Genomic DNA, 23,731 nt, shown 5'->3' on the forward strand with positions numbered 1-23,731 from the left:
GAAGATTATGATTGAAAAGTTTTTGAGGATTGTAGGTTTATAGCAATTGTTTCATAAATTAATAACAAACCCTGCAAAATTCTAAAAATTATTTGTAATCACCATAGTTTTAAGGAAAGTCTGGCTTCAGTCATGATAGAACCAACTCTTTGGACTATAGTTACTGCCTGGAAAATGCCATTTTTTTTTCAATTCTTTAAATTTTTCATGCACATTATTGGATACTGATGTAGACTAAGAATATGGATGGCATTTTTATCATTTTTAACAAGAGCAGAAAATCAATTTACAAAAGTTAACTTTAAGTAAGAACTCATTCTTTTTATCATGGTCACTGTCAGATTTTGTGTAGAAATGTGATATGTATGTGTATCACTTTGTATTCAAGTTTTCTCTATATAGTTTTATTTTAATAGATTTCAAGTTAAATCCCTTATTAATGGTTCACATTTGTGGAAATTATTTATTCTTGTCATTTTAAAACATTCACAATTTAGGCACAGACGTGCTACCAATTCTATATTTCATTTTTTAATTTCAATAGCATGGACCTGTTTAAATAATAACCAGTTAAAAAGTGAAACTGTTGATCTAATTATTTATTTTTGTGTAGCTCAAAAAAGAATAAGCCATATATTATTGAATTTAGTTTTTTCCATTGAAGGTTTTTATTTTTTGTAAAATATATGTGTAGCCATTTCTTAAAACTAGCACATTTCACCCTGTTTCTGCATGAAGCTCAATTTAAAATAAGCTGCTCTGAAATTCAATAGTGGCCAAACTAGAATGTCATTTTCCTTCTGGAAGGGACAGGGTAATTTTTCTTCCCTGACATAAATGAAAAGAAATTCATTAATTTTCTCTGATATTAACCCACACATTTTATAGGCATTTCCTTTTTCTGAGAATGCTAAAACTACAGTAATTTTAACAGTATATTTTACTTGTATTTACTTTTCAGAAATCCATTAGTTTTAAAAAATATGACAGTACACCAATCTTAAAGATTTTGCAATATGATGTAACATACAGATTTCAATAAAGGCTACAATACTGTATTATACAATTTGTTACTATTACTAATCACAAGATCACCTTTAAACAATGGGTTTGATCCTATGAGAGATGCCAACAAGTACTGATCAATTTCCAACCTTGCTGGAAGCCAACCTTTCTTCTATCTTACCTTTGCTTTTCTTCTTATTTTGAAACAACACATCTTTATTCTATTAATCTATGAGATGCAGGAGTAATTTTTTCTTTTCGGCTTGCATTACAAAATGACAATGAACATGTCCCCCTCCTGGAGTGTGGTTTATGATTTAATAATGCCATAGCTCCTGGTCCTGTCAAGTATTCTTCCCTCTGAAGGCATATTCTGAGGCCACAATCTCAGGCACACCTCATGTCATGTGGGGACCAGGAATAAACAGCAAATCTCATAAGTGGTCTGCTTTGTAGCACCACATCAGGCAAAACGCAAGATTTTTGCCATATAATTTCTCATTCCGCTGAAACTTTTCCATTGGCCAACTCATAAAAATTTATACTTTTCACTTCAAATGCTTTAATACTTTTATGAATCTCATCACTGAATATATGTTTGTTTTCACTGAATTATTGTGAATTCTGCTTTTCACTGAAAAGACAAAATGTACATTTTCACATTTTAAAATATAACGTCATTAAATTCTGCATATAGTTTTTATTATAAAAGGTGATGTAGCCTGTGACAGTCTAGAAAAGGAATAAATTAAGACAGATGTTATCTGATTTTTAAGTTTGGAGAAATGTGTTGCAATCTTTGGTATGAAGCAGATGAACCATACTATTGTAATCAAAATAGTGTCTATTATATATTGTCCTACTTCTTCTGAAACTTCATTCCCCAAACTCAAATGAATAAATTTCCCCTGGGTAAATGTATCTCATCTACAACTGAGGTCTTAATTAGATCGACACTTGGAAGTTGGTGTAATGGATTAGGCTTTCCCTCCCCCAATTTAAGTTGTTTGAAGCTTTTAGAGGAAGCATGCTATGGAGGAGCTAGAACTAATTGTTTTAATTTCCATAATACATGTGTCCATTTGGTTGAACTTGACTTATGTCCATCTTTCAGGGAGAGAGTAAGGCTCTGTATAAATATGGAAAGGTTGGGTTATACTAATGAGAACCATTTGGTCAGCTGCTTGATATTCACTGGACATGATAATCAAATTGCCACATAGGCAGTAAACACCACTGTATGGAATGATTTTTAAATACTTAGATATGCAAGAAAATTGCTCAGCTAACTGTACCTTTAGGCTGCATTAAGCTCAGAGATGTTAAACCAAAGATGTGTCACTCTGAGGCAGTCCTAGGGAGGAAAAAGGGAAAGGAAGGGATGGCTGTGGTCCTCAGCGGTGACCCTGCTTGTGGGACAATGAACTAGTGTGTATAAAAAAGCAGCAAACCTGTGATGGTTTGTTTATAAGGTTGGGATGCAAGGATGAAAGTGGGAAGAGAAAAAGAGCTATTAAAAACCAGGAAGGAAAAAAAAAAAAAAAAAACCAGGAAGGGATTAAATTTCAACAGTGAACACAGACGAAATATCAGAGGAGAAAATGGTATTTACCAGGTGTCAAACTACGGCACAATTGCACTCATCTCATACACTAGCAAAGCAATGCTCAAAATTCTCCAAGCTAGGCTTCAACCGAGAATTTCCAGATGTTCAAGCTGGTTTAGAAAAGGCAAAGGAACCAGAGATCAAATTGTCAATATCTGTTGGATCATAGAACAAGCAAGAGAGTTCCAGAAAAACATCTACTTCTGCTTCATTGACTATGCTAAAGCCTTTGACTGTGTGGATCACAACAAACTGTGGAAAATTCTTCAAGATGGGAATACCAGACCATCTTAGCTGCCTCCTGAAAAATGTATAACTTCCTGTATGCAGGTCAAGAAACAAGAGTTAGAACCAGACATGGAACAACGGACTGGTTCCAAATTGGGAAAGGAGTACATCAAGGCTGTATATTGTCACCCTGCTTATTTAACTTATATGCAGAGTACATCATGAGAAATGCTGGGCTGGATGAAGCACAAGCTGGAATCAAGATTGCCAGGAGAAATATCAATAACCTCAGATATGCAGTTGACACCACGCTTATGGCAGAAAGTGAAAAAGGAACTAAAGAGCCTCTTGATGAAAATGAAAGTGGAGAGTAAAAAAGCTGGCTTAAAACTCAACATTCAGAAAACTAAGATCATGGCATCTGGTCCCATCACTTCATGGCAAATAGATGGGGAAACAATGGATATGCTGAGAGACTATTTTCTTGAGCTTCAAAATCACTGCAGATGGTGACTGCAGCCACAAAATTAAAAGATGCTTGCTCCTTGGAAGAAAAGCTATGACCAACCTAGACAGTATATTAAAAAGCAGAGACATAACTTTGCCCACAAAGGTCCTTCTAGTCAAAGTCATGGTTTTTCCAGTAATCATGTATGGATGTGAGAGTTGGGCCATAAAGAGAGCTGAGCGCCAAAGAATTGAAGCTTTTGAACTGTGGTGTTGGAGAAGACTCTTGAGAGACCCTTGAACTACAAGAAGATCCAATCAGTCCATCCTAAAGGAAATCAGTCCTGAATATTCATTGGAAGGACTGATACTGAAGCTGAAACTCTAATACTTCGGTCACCTGATGTGAAGAACTGATTTATTGGTAAAGACCCTGATGCTGGGAAAGATTGAAGGCAGGAGGAGAAGGGGACGACAGAGGATGAGATGGTTGGATGGCATCACTGACTCAATGGACATGAGTTTGAGCAAACTCCAGGAGTTGGTGATGGACAGGGAAGCCTGGCGTGCTGCAGTCCATGGGGTCACGAAGAGTTGGACACAACTGAGCGACTGAACTAAACTCAACTGAAAAAGCTACATCTATGGGAAATGGCAACCTACTCCAGAATTGTTACCTGGAGAATCCTATGGACAGAGGAGCCTGGCAGGCTACAGTCCATGGGGTCATAAAGAGTTGGGCATGACTGAAGCAAGTGAGCATGCTTGCATGGGGATGAGGAGGGGCTGGTGGAAAACAGCATCCAGGAGGATCTTTTTACTTTACTAAAAATAGCCACAATGACACTACTAAATGAGACAATTGTATTCATTGGTCTTTGGTATTATCTTACAGTCTAAATTAAAATGGGAAAACTAGCTTCTTTGCTGCTATTTTTGAAAGTCAGACTTCCATAAGGGTTTGTCTTTTACCAAAAAACCTGAAACAAATAAGTAAACTACTAGTTCTGGCCAAACCTTCATATTAATTTTATAATTTCCAGGATCATAAAATTATAATCAGCTAGAGGATCCTCCTAATAAACCATGCTTATTTAGAATGAACTAACCTTCTCCATAGACCCAGCTTGTGAATTCTCTCTCCCCCTCTCTCTCTATATATATAGAGAGACACACATTATAAATATATATACATATATACACATATACACACACACACACACAAATCTAGGTTAAGAATAACTCTTGTGGGACTTCCCTGGTGGTCCAGTGGCTAAGACTCCATGCTTCCAATGCAGGGGTGCCCAGGTTCAATCCCTAGTCCGGGAACTAGACCCCACATGCTGCATCTAAGACCTGGTAAAGTCAAAGAAATAAATTTTTTAAAAAAAAGAATATTTCTTGTGCACTTACATTCTAATGCTTTTTACATTCTAATGCTAATTATGTTCATATGTTCTCCACATGGTACATTGTACAACTAATAATAAAAAATGAGATCTAAATAGTAAATGCTGTTATACACTCTCCCAGTGTGACCAAAGAGTATTAATAGTACAAAGAGGAGGCTGGGCATTCTGCTAATGGCAGAAATTGTGAGACACAGGGGAAGTTGTTCTAGACTGGGAGGGACATGTACAGAGGTTAGCAGGAAGCACTCAGTAAGGAGATACATTTATAGAATGTGCAGTGAGGAAGAGAGGCTTTCTTATCTAACAAATATTTTCAGTCTCCAGATGGTTTTTGCCAGCCTTCTGCAAATGACATTTCAAGAAACAATGGTTCCAACGATGCTCTGGTTACAAAAAAAAGGTTTCATGTTTAAATGAGTGTGAGAATGTGGCGTATTAAACTCCAGTCTCGGACAGTCACAATACATGTGAACAAAATTAAGGTTATGTAAAGTTATACAATTTTTGAAAACCCATTTAAAATAGTTTCATTTATGTGACCCTAACAATTTCCTGTATTTAATCCTAATAATTTCCTGTAACAGCACAACTATTCTGCAATATACAATTTTTTTAAATGAATAGATTTTTCCATTCATCTGCTTATCTATTCCAGTACAGTAATGCCTTTTTCTTAGGCATTATTTTTCATCTTCAAAATAGTTTAGCTCTTTCTTATCTGCTTAGTTTTCCAAATTAAAATTAGAATTTTGTTCAAGTTAAAGCAACACTGAATTTTTAATTAGAATTCATTAATACTTTAAACTAGTAGGGAAGAATCAATATCCTTATTTGAATAAATCTACTGTTTAAGAACCAATCACATCTTCACTTGTTGGATACACTATTTACGGGAAGGAAAATTACTCAATACATATATAAAGTTTTCTTTATATGGGATTTACCTTATTTTGTTGCTCTTGTTAATACTGTTAATGAGATCTTTAGCTAATAGAATATTTAGGTATTTAAAGAAAACTATGTTTTTTTCTCTACATTTACTGTATACCAGCCAGTTGGTTCCAATACTAGAACTATTGGAATATTTTTTTTTATTACTTTCTTTGGTTTTCTAGACTAATTTATATTAAAGTAACAATAATTTTGTGGTTTAATTATAATTTTTATTGATAAAACTCCTGTTTTTGCTTTATATCTTTTATTGGTTTGAAATATAAATGTTAGTGATAATGACATTCTTATCCCATTTTTGATGTTAAAAGAAATTTAGTTTTTCACTATTAAATAAAATGTTGGCAATGGCTCTGAGGTGGGGCCTAATTATCTTGTTAAGGAATTATTCTTCAAGTCTGAGATCACAGACAATTTTATGCAGAATCAGAAGTTTAGTTTTATCATGGGCTTTCAATAGCTTTCTCAACAATCATATCATTATTAACTTTTTGAAAATATTATATTAATTATGTTAATAGATATCCTAATAAATAAACTACCCTTACATTCCTGGCTAACATGAGTTAATTACATTAGATTTCTTCTTAAATATACCAATATGATTCACTATCACTTAAGATATTTTGTATATACATTCCCAACAATTGTTCTGAGATTTTCTTTGGTTGGGGAGGGAGGGGAAGAAAAGGGAAATCTTTTCTGAGTGTTTGTAGTGAGGACAGTCTATAGTATTGTATGCTCCAGAATGACTTATTATTTTAATACACAGTATAAGAAATATTAGGTCCTTAAAGATTCCTATAAATTAACCACAAAAATATGTAACCTAGGAACCTGTAATCAACTTTCTGATAAGTGGAAATTTTCATTTCATAATTATTGATCTGTTAAGATTTCTTTTAAAAGTTGATATTTAAAATTTTTGGTGTATCAGTTTCCACAAAATTTAGCTCCCCATTAAAACAGATTTGTCTATTTTCTTTCATTTGTCAAAAAGAAGAAAGCAAAGCAGGTATTGTTGAAAAAAAAGTACTTGGATTCAAGTAAATTGGGGAAACATTGGACTAAATGAAGTTTAGTAGGTTTGCTTACTGCAGTTTCCAGAATTCTCTAAGACATTCCTTTGAATCTCTGAAAGAGAGAGGTGTATAGAAAGCAGATGGTGATGCCCACACTTATTCACTACGGAACCATTTTGCCCTGAGCATCTTGCAGATGGAATACACTTTGAGAAAAGCCAATTTACATCATTGCTATCATAGAGAAACAAATAGATAGGCAGTTAGGTAGAGCAATTTTTGAAATATTGCTGTAATTTGCCCACAAGTTTTGTGGATATTTTAAAATTAAACATACTTTGGCGGGATTTAAGCATTTCTTATAGTTTAAGAAAGCATGATATTTCCTTAGCTGACTTTCCTTGTCCCCCTTGGTGATGAGTTATATAATGGTCACCTCTGGTCATTCAACTGATCTTCTTGAGGGTTCAATATAAACAGAACTATTTCCCCTTTGACCTTGTACCCTGGTCACTATTTTCCCTTGGGCATTACTTGGATGTTTTCTTTTTATAAAGGGTTAGAAGCACTGCTGACTGTCATTTAGTAAAGAAATTTGAAAGAAGACTAAATTAAACCAAGGCATGGCAGAGTTGAGAACTCTTAAAAAGACATGACCTAAGTGAGGGAAAACAGACACATTTCTTATACAAACAACACTGTCTATGGGTATGAAACCACTGTTAGGTAAGGAATTTAGAATGCTTCACCAGCCACACACTGAAAGAACCGGTAATGATCACTTTGGGAAGACCGGGCTGAGCCCACCAGCAGACACACACACACACTCACACGTGCATTCACACAGATACACACACACACCCTGAACCGTACATTGGCAAAGCAAGTGAAAGATACACAAGAGGAGAAGAGACAAACTCTAACTCTTTCCAGAAATCCTGCCATTTGTAACACGGAAGGAAGGTCTTGAAGGTATCATGCTAAGGGAGATAAGTCAGAAGGAGAAAGACAACTCCAGTAAGATTTCACTCACATGTGGAATCTAAAAAACAACACACAAAATAAAACCAAGCTCATAGACACAGAGAACAGATCAGTGGTTACCAGAGGGTGATGTGATACAGGGGTGGGTGAAATGGGTGAAGGGGGTCAACTGTATAGCGATGGACCATAACTAGACTTTTGGGGGTGATCACTCTAGTTTACCCAGATGTGGTCGCTCAGTAGTTTCCAGCTCTTCGTGACCCCATGGACTGTAAGCCCACTAGGCTCCTCTCTGTTCATGGAATTTTCCAGGCAAGAGTTCTGGAGTGAGTTGCCATTTCCTACTACAGGGGATCTTCCCAACCCAGGGATCAAACCTGCGTCTCTTACGTCTCCTGCACTGGTATGTGATTGTTTACCACTGCACCACTGGAAGCCCTGTCAAAATATTGGGTTGGCCAAAAAGTTTGTTTGGGTTTTTCCAGAAGATCTTATAGGAAAATCCTAATGAACTTTTTGGCCAACGCAATACAATGCTGTGTACCTAAAACTCTTAAACACATACACACATAGTGAACCCTAAAACAAACCAAGGGCTTTAGTTAATAATGAATCAATATTGGTTTATTCAGGGAAGACAGACTATAAGGAAACTCTCTGTACATCCTACCTGATCATTCTATAAAGCTAAGACTGCTCTAAAAGTTAAATCTATTAATTTAAATAAATGTTCAGTTCAGTTCAGTCACTCAGTCGTGTCTGACTCTTTGTGACCCCATGAACCGTAAAACGCCAGGCCTCCCTGTCCATCACCAACTCCCGGAGTCCACCCAAATTCATGTCCATCGAGTTGGTGATGCCATCCAACCATCTCATCCTCTGTCCTCCCCTTCTCTTCCCACCTTCTATCCTTCCCAGCATCAGGGTCTTTTCCAATGAGTCAGCTCTTTGCATCAGGTGGCCAAAGTATTGGAGTTTCAGCTTCAACATCATTCCTTCCAATGAACACCCAGGACTGATCTCCTTTAGGATGGACTGGTTGGATCTCCTTGCAGTCCAAGGGACTCTCAAGAGTCTTCTCCAACACCACAATAAAAAAATGTACTTCTTTATAATTTTTCCCAGAGCCAGACTATATAAATCTGATTTTTAAGATATCACCCTCCCTTAGTCCTGTAGTTTGGTAAGATCTACCTAAATTCTGAGTCACAAATGCAGCTCATTTAATCTGCTCACATGCCATCATGTGTCCCCAGCTAGGAAAGTTCATTAATGTATTCTTGAAATGGAGCAGGACTATATGGTCCTTGTCCCCCATGTCCTCTGCCTGCCTTGGAAAAATTTTAGCCAAAGAACAATTTTGATCAGAGAAATGAGAAAATGCAGAAACCAACAGTCAGAGGAGGCCAAATAATAATAGTTCAGTCATTATGCTGGTCAGACCACCAATGACCAATTTCAAGATGACTGTCAGAGCTGACTGTGCAGTCCCCACCTTTTAGACGAGAGCACACCCTCCCCTCCTCCAACGCTGGCATCCAAAATAAAGCAAACATTCCTTTCCACCAGCCTTGTCTCTTTACTGGCCTTTGAGTGTTGAGCAGCCAGATCCCACTTTCAGTTACATTCCGGTGGCTTTCTAGCAGCACAAGCTCTTTGGACCTCATTAGACCTAATCAGCTGGTCCAAACAGGACCCCACTGAGAAGCTTGCAGCCCCTCAGAGGAGACAGTCACAACCGACATATAAACATCCTCAGCTAGTTTTGTCACTAACGGAGAAAAACGGGTCCCAACTTTGCTTCATTCTTAGTGTGCTCACTGAGCCCACGTTTCTGAAATAACAGCCACAGAGTAAATACTACCACCAACACAGGCAAAAATTCACTCACTGGAGAGTTTAGTGTGACCCAAAGATTCTGAGCAGGAACTGCTTTGGGTATCCAGTGGAAGACCCATCCAGGCCACAGGCCCAGACTTTGGATGTGCCCTTTGTAGCCCTGGATTCTCCAGCCATTCTAGAACTTGGCCACCGGGGCAGAATACAGAGGGCGTAGCTGCACATCAGGTGTGGAGGGGGGAGCCCTCCTGGACCAAGAGCTCTGCCTTTTGCTATAGCAGACACGCTCATCTTCATCCCTGGACCACTCTCCAACTACCAGGAATACCCTCTCTGTCTGGAGGAATCTACTCCCGAGGTTGCCCTTGGCAAAAGCAGAACAAGAAAACATCCACAGTTCTCATTGTCATGGTTTCAGCCAAGGCAGTTGACTACGACCTTTCCGTATGTACCATGAACTGTGACGGATGTATCGTCTAAGCAGCTCCTCACCTGCACAGCCATGCTGGCCGGAGTAGCAATCTCAGCCTGCCCAAATTTTTGCTCTTAAAAGAGCAAGATGACCAGGAAACAGCTGCCATGCCCTCCCGGAAGGGAAACGGCCAGGATCTGTGGACATCTAGAGGGATCCCCTGGGCTACAGTGATCTACTTTTAAAATGACTGCAGGTGACCAGAGGGGAAAGTGGGGTGAGGGAAGGATTAACTGGGAGATTAGCATTGACATGTACACATTACTATACGTAAAACAGATAACTAAAAAGGACCTACTGTATAGCACAGGGAACTCTGTAATGACCTATATGGGAGAAGGATCTTTAAAAAGAGGGGATATATGTATAAGTGATTCACTTTGCTATACACCTGAAACTAACAAAACATTGTAAATCAACTATACTCCAATAAAAAGACTGTTTTAAATGACTGCAACAGAAACACCTGTGTGATGTATTTTAAGGGACAGAATGTTTAATTTGAATAGGCAAATAGCAAAATGAAGCTGTCTCTGTAGAAATCACTCACACATCTCCACTGAGAGACTCTGGAAGCCTGTTTCTGCCCACATTTCCTGAAACAGAACACAGCGCAGCCATCTGACTACCCAAGAGACCTCTCCTCATTGACTGGGGTCTCCTGTCACTTTCGACAATTGTGATGGTTTAGCTGCTCCGTCATGTCCGGTTTTTTTGTGACTTCATGGACTGTAGCCTGCCAGGCTCCTCCATCCATGGGATTTCCCAGGCAAGAATACTGGAGTGGATTGCCATTTCCTTCTCCAGGGGAATCTTCCTGACCCAGGGATCAAACCTGCATCTCTTACATTGTAGGCCATCTCTGCACTGTAGGTGGATTATTATGACTGAGCCACAAGGAAAGCCCTTTACAACTGGGATGCTTGCCTTTAACTATTTACCCTGACTTTCTCTTTCCCGGGTGTTCTCAGTCCAATCCCTCTCTGCTGGACCACAGACCTCTCCAGCTTTTCACAGTCGGCTCCCAGCCCCTGGAGCATCAATCAGGTTCTGAAGACAGGCCCAAGCAGCCACAGGGAGAGGCTCACCTAAAACCCTGATGGAGAAGTCACTGCAGGTTGACGGGGCAGCCAGGTGGAAAGTAAGTGCATCTCAGCACAGCTCAGAAACTGGAAACAGTGAGATGACGTGATTCATCAGGCGGAACACTTGACCTCTGATCCTCTCTGACTCCTCTCTGCCCTGGCACCTGTCACTGCTTCGACTCATATCAAGTGTGCTTTTCACTGCTTGGATTTGTTTCAGTGAACCAAGCAAGCCTATTCTATGTAACAGACCCCATGCTAACTGCGTGTTGCGGGGGGGACAGTCGGGGACAAGATGAAAAAGACCAACTTCTGTGAACTATCATCTCCAGGAGAGCTTTACCCCCCTGGTAGCTGGAGCAATTACTGAACACATTATTCCCCCAGCATTAAACTGAAACAATTCCCCAAACAGCATTAAAGTGCCAGTATCTGGAACCCTCTATGGCACACAGGAGGCATCAAATAAGTATTTGCTGAATCAATGAAATAACCGGTGACTGCTTACAGCCACTCAGGTGGAACAGCTGAGGTCACACTTGAGACCAGGAGTTGCAAACGTTAGTTTGAACAGACGCCGGGCAGCTGGACTCTATTCTGAAGGAGGCGCGAGATTTACGACATCAAAGAGGAGACGTTGCACTACCAGTGTGACCCTCCGTCTCATCCATCACAGGAGACCCCAGAAGCCGAACCCCATTCACTGTGTCCCCGCTCTTCCTAACCCCCGCGCCCCCGGGCTCCTCTGAGGAGCTCCGCGCGCTGCAGCCCCACGCCCTGGAGCTCTGCGCTGTGGCTGGCAGGCAGGGGGCTGCTCCAGGCCGCTCCGGAGGCAGGGACCCAGCCGGGTCAGCTGGGAGACGGGGCTTCCTGCGCTTGTCACTCAGGAAGAGTGACCCAGGCTCACTGACAGCCTGCAGACCCCAGGGGTAAACGCGTTCTCGCCTGTGATGCTATGCCAGATCAGAAGGAGCCTCTCCTGCCCTGCCTGGGATGCTCACGGGTCCCTGCGGTGGCTGCCTTCTCCTCTTGCTCCTTCCTACAGGACTGGCGGGATGGGGGTGGGAGCGTGGATGTGCATTCTAGGGAAAAGGCAGCAGGAGGGAGAAGAAAAGGAAACCACTTTCCAGAAGAGCAATTAATTTTTAGCAGAAATAGAAAATGGCTGATGGTGATTTTTTTTTTAAGTTCAGTCAACTGAAAAGACTGGAACTAGAATAAGGTTTAAATAAAGAAGAAATTCCTTCTGTAAATCAATTCCTAGCTCTTCAGATTACCTCGGATAGATTACGGTATGAAAGAAATGGTGTGGACCATATATTGTCAAACTATGCATATGTTTCTGATTTGCTTTAAATAAATTATATATGAATAAAATTTAATAACAGTATAGAGTATCTTCCAATGTATCTCGACTGATTTATTTTTCTTTAAAGTCTTTATTGAATTTATTACAATATTGCTTCTGTTGTTTGTATTCTGGTTTTGTGGCCATGAGGCACGTGGGATCTCAGCCCCCTGGCCAGGGATCGAAGCCATACCCAATGGATTGGAAGGCGAAGTCTTAACCACTGGACCTTGAGGGAAGTCCCGTCTCAACTAATTTAAACTAAGCTGTCTCACCTGTCTGGTGTTTTAAGACATGGCCCATGGGCAGAATATAACTTTAAATTGTATTTTGTTGTAAGAGATGGGCTTTATAGTCAGGTGACCTGGGTTCAGCACCTCACTCAACCATTTACTCTGTCATCTTGAGCAACTTTCCTGTAGTTTTTTTTCATCTATAAAATTGTGGATCATCCTCATAATACAATGGCTCCTCCTTATCCACAGAGGATATTCGAAGACCCCAAGAGGAGGCCTGAAACTGTGGATAGTGTGAAAGTGTATGAAAGTGCTTGTGCTCAATTGTGTCCGACTCTTGGCAACTCCATGGACTGTAGAGTCCATGGCTCCTCATTCCATGGGATTTTCCAGGCAAAAATACTGGTGTGGATTGCCACCTCTTTCTCCAGGGGAAACTTCTCAACCCAGGGATCAAACCTGTGCCTCTTGCATCTCCTGCATTGGCAGGCAAATTCTTTACCACTAACCCCATCTGGGAAGCACCGTGGATAGTACAGAATCCTTTATATACTATGCTTTTTCCTAAATTGATGGGTAGATCGCATATGTAGCCTGGGTACCCTGGACAAAGAGATGAGTTCCACCCCAGTGTTTGACCCTACATCACATAATTTCATTCTGCTACGCAAAATGACACACAGTTTAAAATGCATGAATTCTTTATGTCTGGAATTTTCTACTCAATATTTTTAGACTTGGATTGACCACAGATAACTGAAACTGCAGAACTGCATGAAAGAGGGGACTACTGTACCTACCTCATTGTATTGTAAGCATTATAAGATGCAACATGTGCATGTAAAGACTGAAAAAGTGCCTGGCACAGAGTCACTTGCTGTAAATATTAGTTGTTTATATATGCTAATTAATTGTTGGAGAAGACTCTTGAGAGTCCCTTGGACAGCAAGGAGATCAAAGCAGTCAATCCCAAAGGAAATCAATCCTGATTATTCACTGGAAGGACTGATGCTGAAGCTGAAGCTCCAATACTTTGGCCACCTGATGTGAAGAATTGACTCACTGGAAAAAAACCCTGATGCTGGGAAAGATTGAAGGCAGGAGGAGAAGGGGAAAACAGAGGATAAGATGGTTGAATGGTATCACCTACTCAATGGACATGAGTTTGAGCAAGCTCCAGGAGCTGGTGATGGACAGGTAAGCCTGGTGTGCTGCAGTCCATGGGGTTGCAGAGAGTAGGACATGACTGAGGGACTGAACTGAACTGAACTGAATGATAAGAAAATCAAGGACCATCAAATCAACTATATTGTAGTAATGTCAAAAATTTTTTTTGGCTGTGTTGCACAGCTTTTGGGATCTCAGTTCCCCAACAAGGAATTGAACCAGGGTCATAGCAATGAAAGCACTGAATCCTAGCCACTAGATCACCAGGAAATTCCCTCTTGAAATACTTTTAAAATTGAATATTACTGTTCTTGACATATTTTGGTATTTTCTGAACTTTTTTGCATGCAAATATAAAAATGCCCTATAATTAAAATATATCATTAGAATAAGCACATTCAAATAATAGAAATCATTAGTAAGCTTTTAGAAAATAAATTTGACTTTTAAAATTTGGTATTTAAAAGATTGAGAGACACACTCAAATTTGGAGCCTATATTAGCAGGAAGGAATTAATCCTGCTTGTTCAAAGTCAAGGTCACTAGTACAAATGCTGGTGAGGGTTGATGAACCAATTTGCTAAGAACATGTCATTACTAACGGACTTCCCTGTAGCTCAGATAGTAAAGAATATGCGTTCAATGCAGGAGATCCCTGGGTCAGGAAGATCCCCTGCAAAAGGGAATGGCAAACCACTGCAGCATTCTCTCCTGGAGAATCCCACGGACAGAGGAACCTAGAGGGCTACAGCCTGTGGGATCCCAAACAGTAGGGCGTGACTGAGCAACCAGCACCACGCAGTCATCACTAATAGTCCCTTCCCGACTGCAGACATAACGCGGAAACTGGCACCTACTTAGGGCTGGGGCCAAAGAAGCAGGTGTCATACATCCTGAAATCATGGAAGAACCTATCATTTTCAATGTCAACTGCATCAAATTCTATAATTTTGTGTTAATTAAACCAGTAGCCAAGGTTAAATAAAGTCTTCGTTTTCTAACTAGTTTTGGTGCACCAGTACAAACATACAATATCAAATTGTTAACTATTAGTCGTGGCGTGTAAATTCAATCACCTTAAAAATTGAGATTTTTCTAAAGGCAAAATAATTAAAATGTAACATAAACATTTATTTTCAAGCATAAACAAAAAGACACTACATCCCTATTATTTTTAATAAGAATTTATGGCATAACAATATCCTAAGTGTATTTTCACAAACTCTATGTGACATCTTAAATCTAATTTTTATTTTCTTAATTCTGATTACTCTATTTTAATTATATGATAAATAAATAACATAAAAATAATTTTTGAGACCTTTAGCTTACTTTAAAAAAAAAACTAAGTCCTGGAAGGTATAAAGTTTGACAATATTTGATTGGGAAATAAGATAAAATCTTGATCTAAAGATATTTTGAAGATTAAGAATAATAGAATTTTAATCCTCTGAAGTTCCCTTTTTATAATATTTATCAATTTCTTTTTCCCCTTGAAATATCTGTATCTATCTCTATTTCATCAGGAGGTGCTAGTGGTGATGGTGATCAGTGGTTTTAAGAAAATATAGTTTGAAGAGTATGATTCTTGCAACATTTACTTGAAGTCCTATAGTCTAGGAACACAGGTTTAAGGTAATTCTTTTCTAATTTATTTATTTTTAATTGAAGGACAACTGCTTCACAATATTGTGTGGATTTGTGCCAGACATCAACATGAATCAGCCACAGGTACACATATGCCCCCTCCCTGTTGAACCCCCCTCCCACCAACCCCTCCCCTCCAGGCTGTCACGGAATACGGGTGTGAGCTCCCTGAGGCACACGGAAAACTCCCACTGGCTGAAATTTTACATATGGTAATATACATGTTTCCACGCCACTCTCTCCACTCGTCCCGCCCACTTCTCTTCTCTGAGTCCACAAGTCTGTTCGCTACGTCTGTATCTCCATGGCTGTGCTGCAAATAGGTTCATCAGTAACCATTTTTCTAGATTCTATATATACGTGTCAATGCACGATATTTGTTTCTCTCTTTCTGATTTACTTCACTCTGTGTAATAGGCTCTGGTTCATCCACCTCATCAGAACTTACTCAGATGGTTGAGTAATATCCCATTGTATACATGTGCCACAGCTGCTTTATCCATTCACCTGTCCTTGGACATCTAGGTTGCTTCCATGTTCTAGCTAATGAGTGCTGCAGTGAACACCAGGGTACCTGTGGGTATATGCCCAGCAGTGGGACTGTTGGGTCACATGGTAGTTTTATTCCTAGGTTTGTTTTTTTTTTCCTACCACTTTATTGCTACCAACCCATCTCCCTCCACCCTTGTGCACACGTGCTCAGTCATATAATCCCATGGACTGCAGCCCGCCAGGCTCCTCTGTCCATGGACTTTTCCAGGCAAGAATACTGGAGTGGGTTGCCATTTTCTTCTCCTATTCCTAGGTTTTTAAGGAATCTCCATACTGTCTTCCATAGCAGCTGTATCAATTTGCATTCCCACCAACAGTGCAAGAGCGTTTCCTCTTCTCCACACCCTCTCCAGAATTTATTGTTTGTAGATTTTTTTTTTATGATGGTCATTTTGACTGGTGTGAGGTGGTACCTCATCGTAGTTTTGATTTGCATTTCTCTAATAATGAGCGATGCTGAGCATCTTTCCATGTGTTTATTAGCTATCTGTATGTCTTCTTTGGTGAACTGTCTGTTTTGGTCTAAAGCTACAGTCACCAAGACAGCATGGTACTGGCACAAAAACAAATATAGAATGGAACAAGATAGAAAGCCCAGAGATAAACCCACACAACTATGGGCATCTGATCTTTAACAAAAGAGGCAAGAATATACAATGGAGGAAAGATACTCTCTTCAATAAGTGGTGCTGGGAAATCTAGACACCTATGTGTAAAAGAATGAAAATAGAAAACTTCCTAACAACATCAGTTCAGTTAAATTCAGTCGCTCAGCCATGTCCGACTCTTTGCGACTCCATGGACTGCAGCACACTAGGCATCCCTGTCCATCGACAACTCCCGGAGTTTATTCAAACTCATGTCCATTGAGTCAGTGATGCCGACCATCTCATCCTCTGTCATCCCCTTCTCCTGCCTTCATCTTTCCCAGTATCAGGGTCTTTTCAAATGAATCAGTTCTTCACATCAGGTGGCCACAGTATTGGAGTTTCAGCTTCAGCATCAGTCCTTCCAATGAATATTCAGGACTGATTTCCTTTAGGATGGACTGGTTGGATGTCCTTGCAGATTTCCTTTAGGATGGACTGTAGACTCCTTGGATCTACTAATAACATACACAAAGATAAACTCAAAATGGGTTAAAGACCTAAATGTAAGACCAGAAACTATAAAATTCTTCGAGGAAAACATAGGCAGATCACTCTATGACATAAACTGCAGCAATATCCTCTATGACCCACCTCCTAGAGTCATGAAAACAAAAATAAAAATAAACAAGTGGGACCTAATTAAACTTAAAAGCTTTTGCACAGCAAAGGAAACAATAAACAAAGTGAAAAGACAACCCTCAGAATGGGAGAAAATAATAGTAAATGAAACAACTGACAAAGGATTAATCTCTAAGATAATTATTTTGCAAGGAAAAAAGCAAGGTGTCTTGACTGACATAAGGAACCATTACAATGAATACAGAAGAGCTTTAAAGGCCCATCAGTTATATACCAGCTTAGGTCCTGCTGGAGGATCACATTTCAGACGGCACATCTGACCTACAGCTGCAGCCCACAGCCACCAGAGGGCAGACTTTTACATCTGTCCCTAGTAGATGCTGAACTTGAGTCTGAGATCATGGTGTCTCTTTCTCACCACTCCATTATCATCTTCAGATTAGTTTTATCATCAACAAATGAAGGTTACATATAAACATAATAAATATACATATATATATTTTACATTCCCATGTAGAAACAGTTTTCCTTTAAAAAAGAGAAGGAAAAGGTGAAAATTAAGAAAGCATTCTTTTAAGGGGGAGAGCTCTGATACTGGGGAGGAAGGGCAAAAACCAAATAACCTACAAATCATCTTGAAAAGACAAGGAGAAAGCAGATAATAATAACATTAATAGTAAAATAATAGAGAATTCCCTGGTAGTCCAGTGGTTAGGACTCTGTGCTTCCACTGAAGGGGACACAGCCAAGGAACTAAGATCCAGTATGCCACGGTGCAGCCAAAAAATAAAATGATGAGATAATATTAAACATTTTTCTAAAAAGACAAGGAGAAAGCAAAAAACTATGTGAGCAATCTGATGATTAAAACTGTATTAAGATTCCTGTTTTCTTTCATTAAAATAAAGCCTGTCTTCCCCTGAATGATAATAAAAGCCGTACACGGTAGTAGCAATAGTGGTAGTGATGAGGGGGATGGTGGTGGTGAGGGAGCGGCAGGGCGGCAAGGGTAGCTAACATCTAACAAATGCACTGTGCTAAGCACGTATTGTAACCTCACTTTAAGGATGAGTGAACTAGGCACAGATGATTTTTCCAGTAATTATCTGGAGGCTGGAAACATATCTCTATCTTTTGCAACTATAATCTTATATGTGAAAGTGTGGACAAAGAAAAGGATTCAAATAGGGGAGAAGTCAATAGCTTTGCACTGTTGACATGAAGGTATCTTATTAATCTCAGGGTTATTTATGGCAGCAGAATTTGGAAACAATCTGACTCTAGTAATAGTAGAAGAACCAAATAAAATAGTAAATATTATGTGGTCATTATAATGAGCAAGATTAGAAGCAATAGAAGAAATTTTGTCTGTACCATGGATAGAACTGCATAAAGTATGTATGTATATGGAAAAAGATATAGAAATCTGATAGAAAAACAATGTATTTGATAAGGCATAGGTTTTAGAGGGATTATATAGAAACTTTAAAAGTAAAAGTCCTGGAAAATTTTTTTAAATATTGCCAAAGGATACAATGTGAAAGATTTTCCTCGTGGGACTTTAGAACATAAGCAAAGTCAACTTATTTTACATAGTTGGCATTTACCCAAGGTTTATCCACCAGCCACAGCCAGACTTTTCTACTTCCCATGTCCATTGCCAACTACATCCCTCAGAGAGTCCACAAGATTCAGCAATAATAGTTACTATTTTTGTTAGTAGTAGTAATAATAATACACCAAACATGTATAGAGCTTTACAATAAAAAAAAATGTTTTTCTTAGCTTATTTCAAGTCCAATTTCTTCTGAACAAACATTGCCATTTAGAATCCCATGGTGCTCCCAGCAGAAAGACAACCCAGAAGAGAAAGAACAGAGAGAGGTATTTAGATGGCTGTGGATGCACCCTGGACAACAGAGAAGCAACTTGTAGAGCAAGTAAAGAATCCGCCTGCCAATGCAGGACACGCAAGAGACATGGGTTCAATCCCTGGGTGGGGAAGATCCCCTGGAGCCCTGGAGTAGGAAATGGCAACCCAACCCCATATTCTTGCCTGAAAAATCCCATGGACGGAGGAGCCTGGCGAGCTACAGTCCATGGGGTCACAAAGAAGGGATGTGACTGAGCATGCATACTACACACACAACAAAGGGCACAGCCTCCATCTGCCAGCCTTTCAACAAACCTCCATGAGCCTTAAAGTTACAAAAATAAAGCACCCTGGGTGTATGAACCGTTTCCTAGGAGCATTCTTACAGAGGACAGCAGGCTCTCACAGATAGAATGGATATTCCCTTCTACTCTGAATTCACTTTCCTGCCCTGCTTCCTCTGGGTCATAATAAGTGCTATTTGTGGTTTTTAAACTTATCATTCCAATCGCCCCAGGCCAGCTGAATGAGTGCAGTGTCTGAAAAACTATTTCCTTAAAAACTCCCTAGCTTTTAAAAGTCAAAGCAATATCTTTTTGAGACAGCAAAATTAAAGGGGGGTAGAAAGCTCTACCTAACCTTGAACAGTTTACCCTTTAGCCATAACTAGGTAAGTCCTTCCCTGGACATGAGCATTCCTTTTAAGCTACCAGTTAGCAAATAAAAAACCTGCTTAATCCACAAAACCTCCAGCTGCTGGTCAAAACGCGCAGCTGCTCTTCTTCGGATCTTCCCACACAGTGTCCACATGGAGCAGACACAAGTTAAAGAAAGTCAAATTTGCCTCTATCTTTTCCACCCGATAGCAGAGTACAAACCCAGAAATACAGCCACCATCAGAGAGAGGCAGAAAATTCAGCAGTGAACATTCCCGTGGGGTCACTAAAGCAGACAGCTGGTTTTGTTCAGAGATGTGGAGAAGAGGATATCTCTAGCAAAGCAGCGGTAAAGACTCTGAGCTTCAAAAGAAGTACGGGCCAACACCCCTGATGAAAACAGATGCAAAAATTCTTAACAAAATGCTAGCAAACTGAATTCAACAGCACATTAAAAGGATCACACATCACAATCAAGTGAGATTTATCCCTGGGATGCAATGAAGGCTCAACACAGCGGACAGATTAATGTGATACATCATATTCACAGAATGAAAGATAAAAATCATAGGATCATTTCAATAGCTGCAGAAGAGCATTTCACAAAATTCAACATCTTTTTATGATCAAAACTCTCAACAAATGGGGTAGAGGAGAAACATGCCTCAACATAATAAAAGCCACATATGACAAACATCACTCTAATGGTGAAAAGTTGAAAGTTTTCTAGATCAGGAGCAAACCAAGGGTGCCCACTCTTGCCATTTTTATGCAATGTAGTACTGGAAATCTTAGCCAGAGCAACTTAGAAGTAGAAAATAAATAAAAGTTACCAAATCAGAAAGGATTTGCAGGTGATGTGATCTGACACATACAAATTGCCATTTCCTTCTCCAGGGTATCTTTCCAACCCAGGGATCAAGCCCAGGTCTGCCGCATTGCAGGCATATTCCTTACCATCTGAGCCACCAAGGAAGCCCTCTATAAAATCCTAAAGACTCCACCAAAAAAACTGTTAGAATTGATCAATGAATTTAGTAAAGTTGTAGAATACAATCATTATGTAAAAATCAGTTGTGTTTCTATCTCCTAACAGTGAACTATCTGAAAAAGAAGTAAGATAATTGCATTTACAGTAGCAATAAAAAAAATACATAGGAATAAATAGAACCATGGAGGTAAAGATCTATACATTGAAAACTATAAGACTTCAATACAAGAAGTAACAGAATACACAAATAAATGTAAAGATAACCAGTGTTTATGGAAACCAATACTGAATATTGTTAAAATACCCATACTACCTAAAATATTCTATAGATTCAGTGCAATCCCTGCCAAAATTCCAAAGCAACCTCTCACAGAAATTTAAAACACAGTCCAAAAATTTGTATGGGACCCCAAAAGACCCCAAATAGCCAAAACATTTCTGAGAAAGAACAACAAAGCTGGTGGCTTCACATTTCCTGATTTCAATCTATATTGTAAGGTGTAATAATCAAAACAGTATGGTACTAGCATACAAACGGCCAACAGATGCATGAAAAGGTGTTAAATATTACTAATTATCAGGGAAATACAAGTCAAAACCACAAGTCAGCCAGGAGAAAAAAGGAAAGCCTGCCATTTGCCAACAACGTGGATGGATCTTGAGGACGTTATACTAAGTGAAATAAGTCAGACAGAAAAAGACTAGTACTGCATAATCTCACTTTTATAGAATCTTAAAAAACGGAGCTTACAGAAGCATTGAGTAGAATGGTGGCTGTGAAGGACTGGCTGGGGGTTTGGGGGCAGGGAGATATCAATTAAAGTGTACAAAATTTCAGTTATAAGAAGAATAAGTTCTGGGCATCTAATATAGAACATGGTAACTATAGTTAACAATATTATATTAAATACTTGAAAGTTACTAAAAGAGTAGATTCTAAATGTTCTCACCACAGAAAAAGAAACAGTGATTGTGACATGCAGCAGGTGTTAGCTAAATCTATGGTGATTACCCTTTTGTAGTATTCTATCAATCCAACACATTGCACAATTTAAACTTACACAATGTTAAACCTAAATTATATTGCAATAGAGCCAGAAAGAGAGGATGAGATGGTTAGATAGCATCACCGACTCAATGGACATGAGTCTGAGCAAGCTCCAGAAGATAGTGAAGGACAGGGAAGCCTGGAGTGCTGCAGTCCAAGCTGTCACAGAAAGTCGGAGACGACTTAGTGACTAAACCACAGCAACAAACAGGACACTTCACACAGATTCAGTGCGATCAGGGGACTCTACATATATAAAGCGCCTAATAACTCAATAAGCACTTGAAAATATTGGTTATTCTCACTGTAGCGTGTTAATATCCTCAAGAATCTGGAGAAAGTAAATGTCTTTACATCTTATTTATATATTTTAAATTTCTAACAGATTTACTTTCTTAAAAAATTGCAATATAGTTAATGTACAACATCAATATTAGTTTCAGGTGTATGACATCATGATATGACATTTAAATATATTATGAAATGATCACCACGATAAGTCTAATAACCATCTGTCTCCATATAATATTGTTATAGTATTATTGACTATATTTTATGCTGTATAATACATCTTCATGACTTATTTATTTTATATCTTGAGATTTGTACTTCTGAATCCCCATCACCTATTTTGCCCATCCTTTCATCCTCTTCTCTGGTAACCACCAATTTGCTTTCTGTTATCTCTTAATCTGTTTCTGTTTTGTTTTTTAGATTCTACATATAAGTGAGATCATATGGTATTTGTCTTTCTCTGCCTGACTTACTTCACTTAGCATAACACCCTCTAGGTCTGCTCATGTTGTCACAAATGGCAGTATTTCATTCTTTTCTATTGTTGAGTAATACACCACATCTCTATCCATCATCTGTTGATGGACACTAGGTTGCTTCTATATCTGGGCTACTGTAAATAATGCTGCTATGAACATTGGGGTGCATGTATCTTTTCTAGTTCGTCTTTTTTCCCTAGATACATGCCTAGGAGAGGAATTGCTGCATCACATGGTAGTTCTATTTTTAACTTTTGAAGAACTTCCATACTGTTGTCATAGTAGCTGAACCAATTTACATTCCTACCAACAGTACACAGGGATTCCCCATTCTCCACATCCTTGACAATATTTGTTATGTTTCACTTTTTGATGATAGCCATCCTGACACATGTGAGGTAATACTCATTGTGGTTTTGATTTACATTTCCCTGATGATTAGTGACGTTGAACATCTTTCCATTTGTTGGTCATCTGTATGTCCTCTTTGGAAAAATGTCTAGTCAGATCCTCTGCCCAATTTTGGGGACTTCCCAGGTGGCCCTAGTGGTAAAGAACCCACCAACCAATGCAGAAGACTTAACAGACTTGGAGTTCAATCACTAGGTCAGAAATTTCCCCTGGAGGAGGGCACGGAACCCACTATGGCATTCTTGCCTAGATAATCCCATGGACAGAGGAGCCTGGCGGGTTACAGTCCATAGGGTCGCAAGAGTCGGACACGACTGAAATGACTTAGCATGCATGCACACCCAATTCTTAATCAGATTGTTTGGTTAGGGTTTTTGGACATTCAGTTGTATTAATTCTTTATATATTTTATATAATAAACATTATGTATATTACATTAACCCTTTATCAGATATATTGTTTACAAATATCTTCTCCCATTCAGTAGTCTAAATTCTTGTTTTATTGATGTTTTCCTTCACTGTGCAAAAGGTTTTTAGTCTGATGTAGTCCCATTTGTCTATTTTGCTTCTGTTTCCCTTATCTGAGGATATGGACCACCCCACCCCCAGAAAAACATATTGCTTATTGCAAAATTCAGACTTAAATTGAAGAAATTAGGGAGAACCACTATACAATTCAGGCACAACTTAAGTAAAAAAAAAAAAACCCTTACAATTATACAGTGGAAGTGACAAATAGATTCAAGG

Source organism: Cervus elaphus, chromosome 5 (genome assembly GCF_910594005.1).
Source record: "Cervus elaphus chromosome 5, mCerEla1.1, whole genome shotgun sequence".
In the NCBI taxonomy this organism is placed as follows: Eukaryota; Metazoa; Chordata; class Mammalia; order Artiodactyla; family Cervidae; genus Cervus; species Cervus elaphus.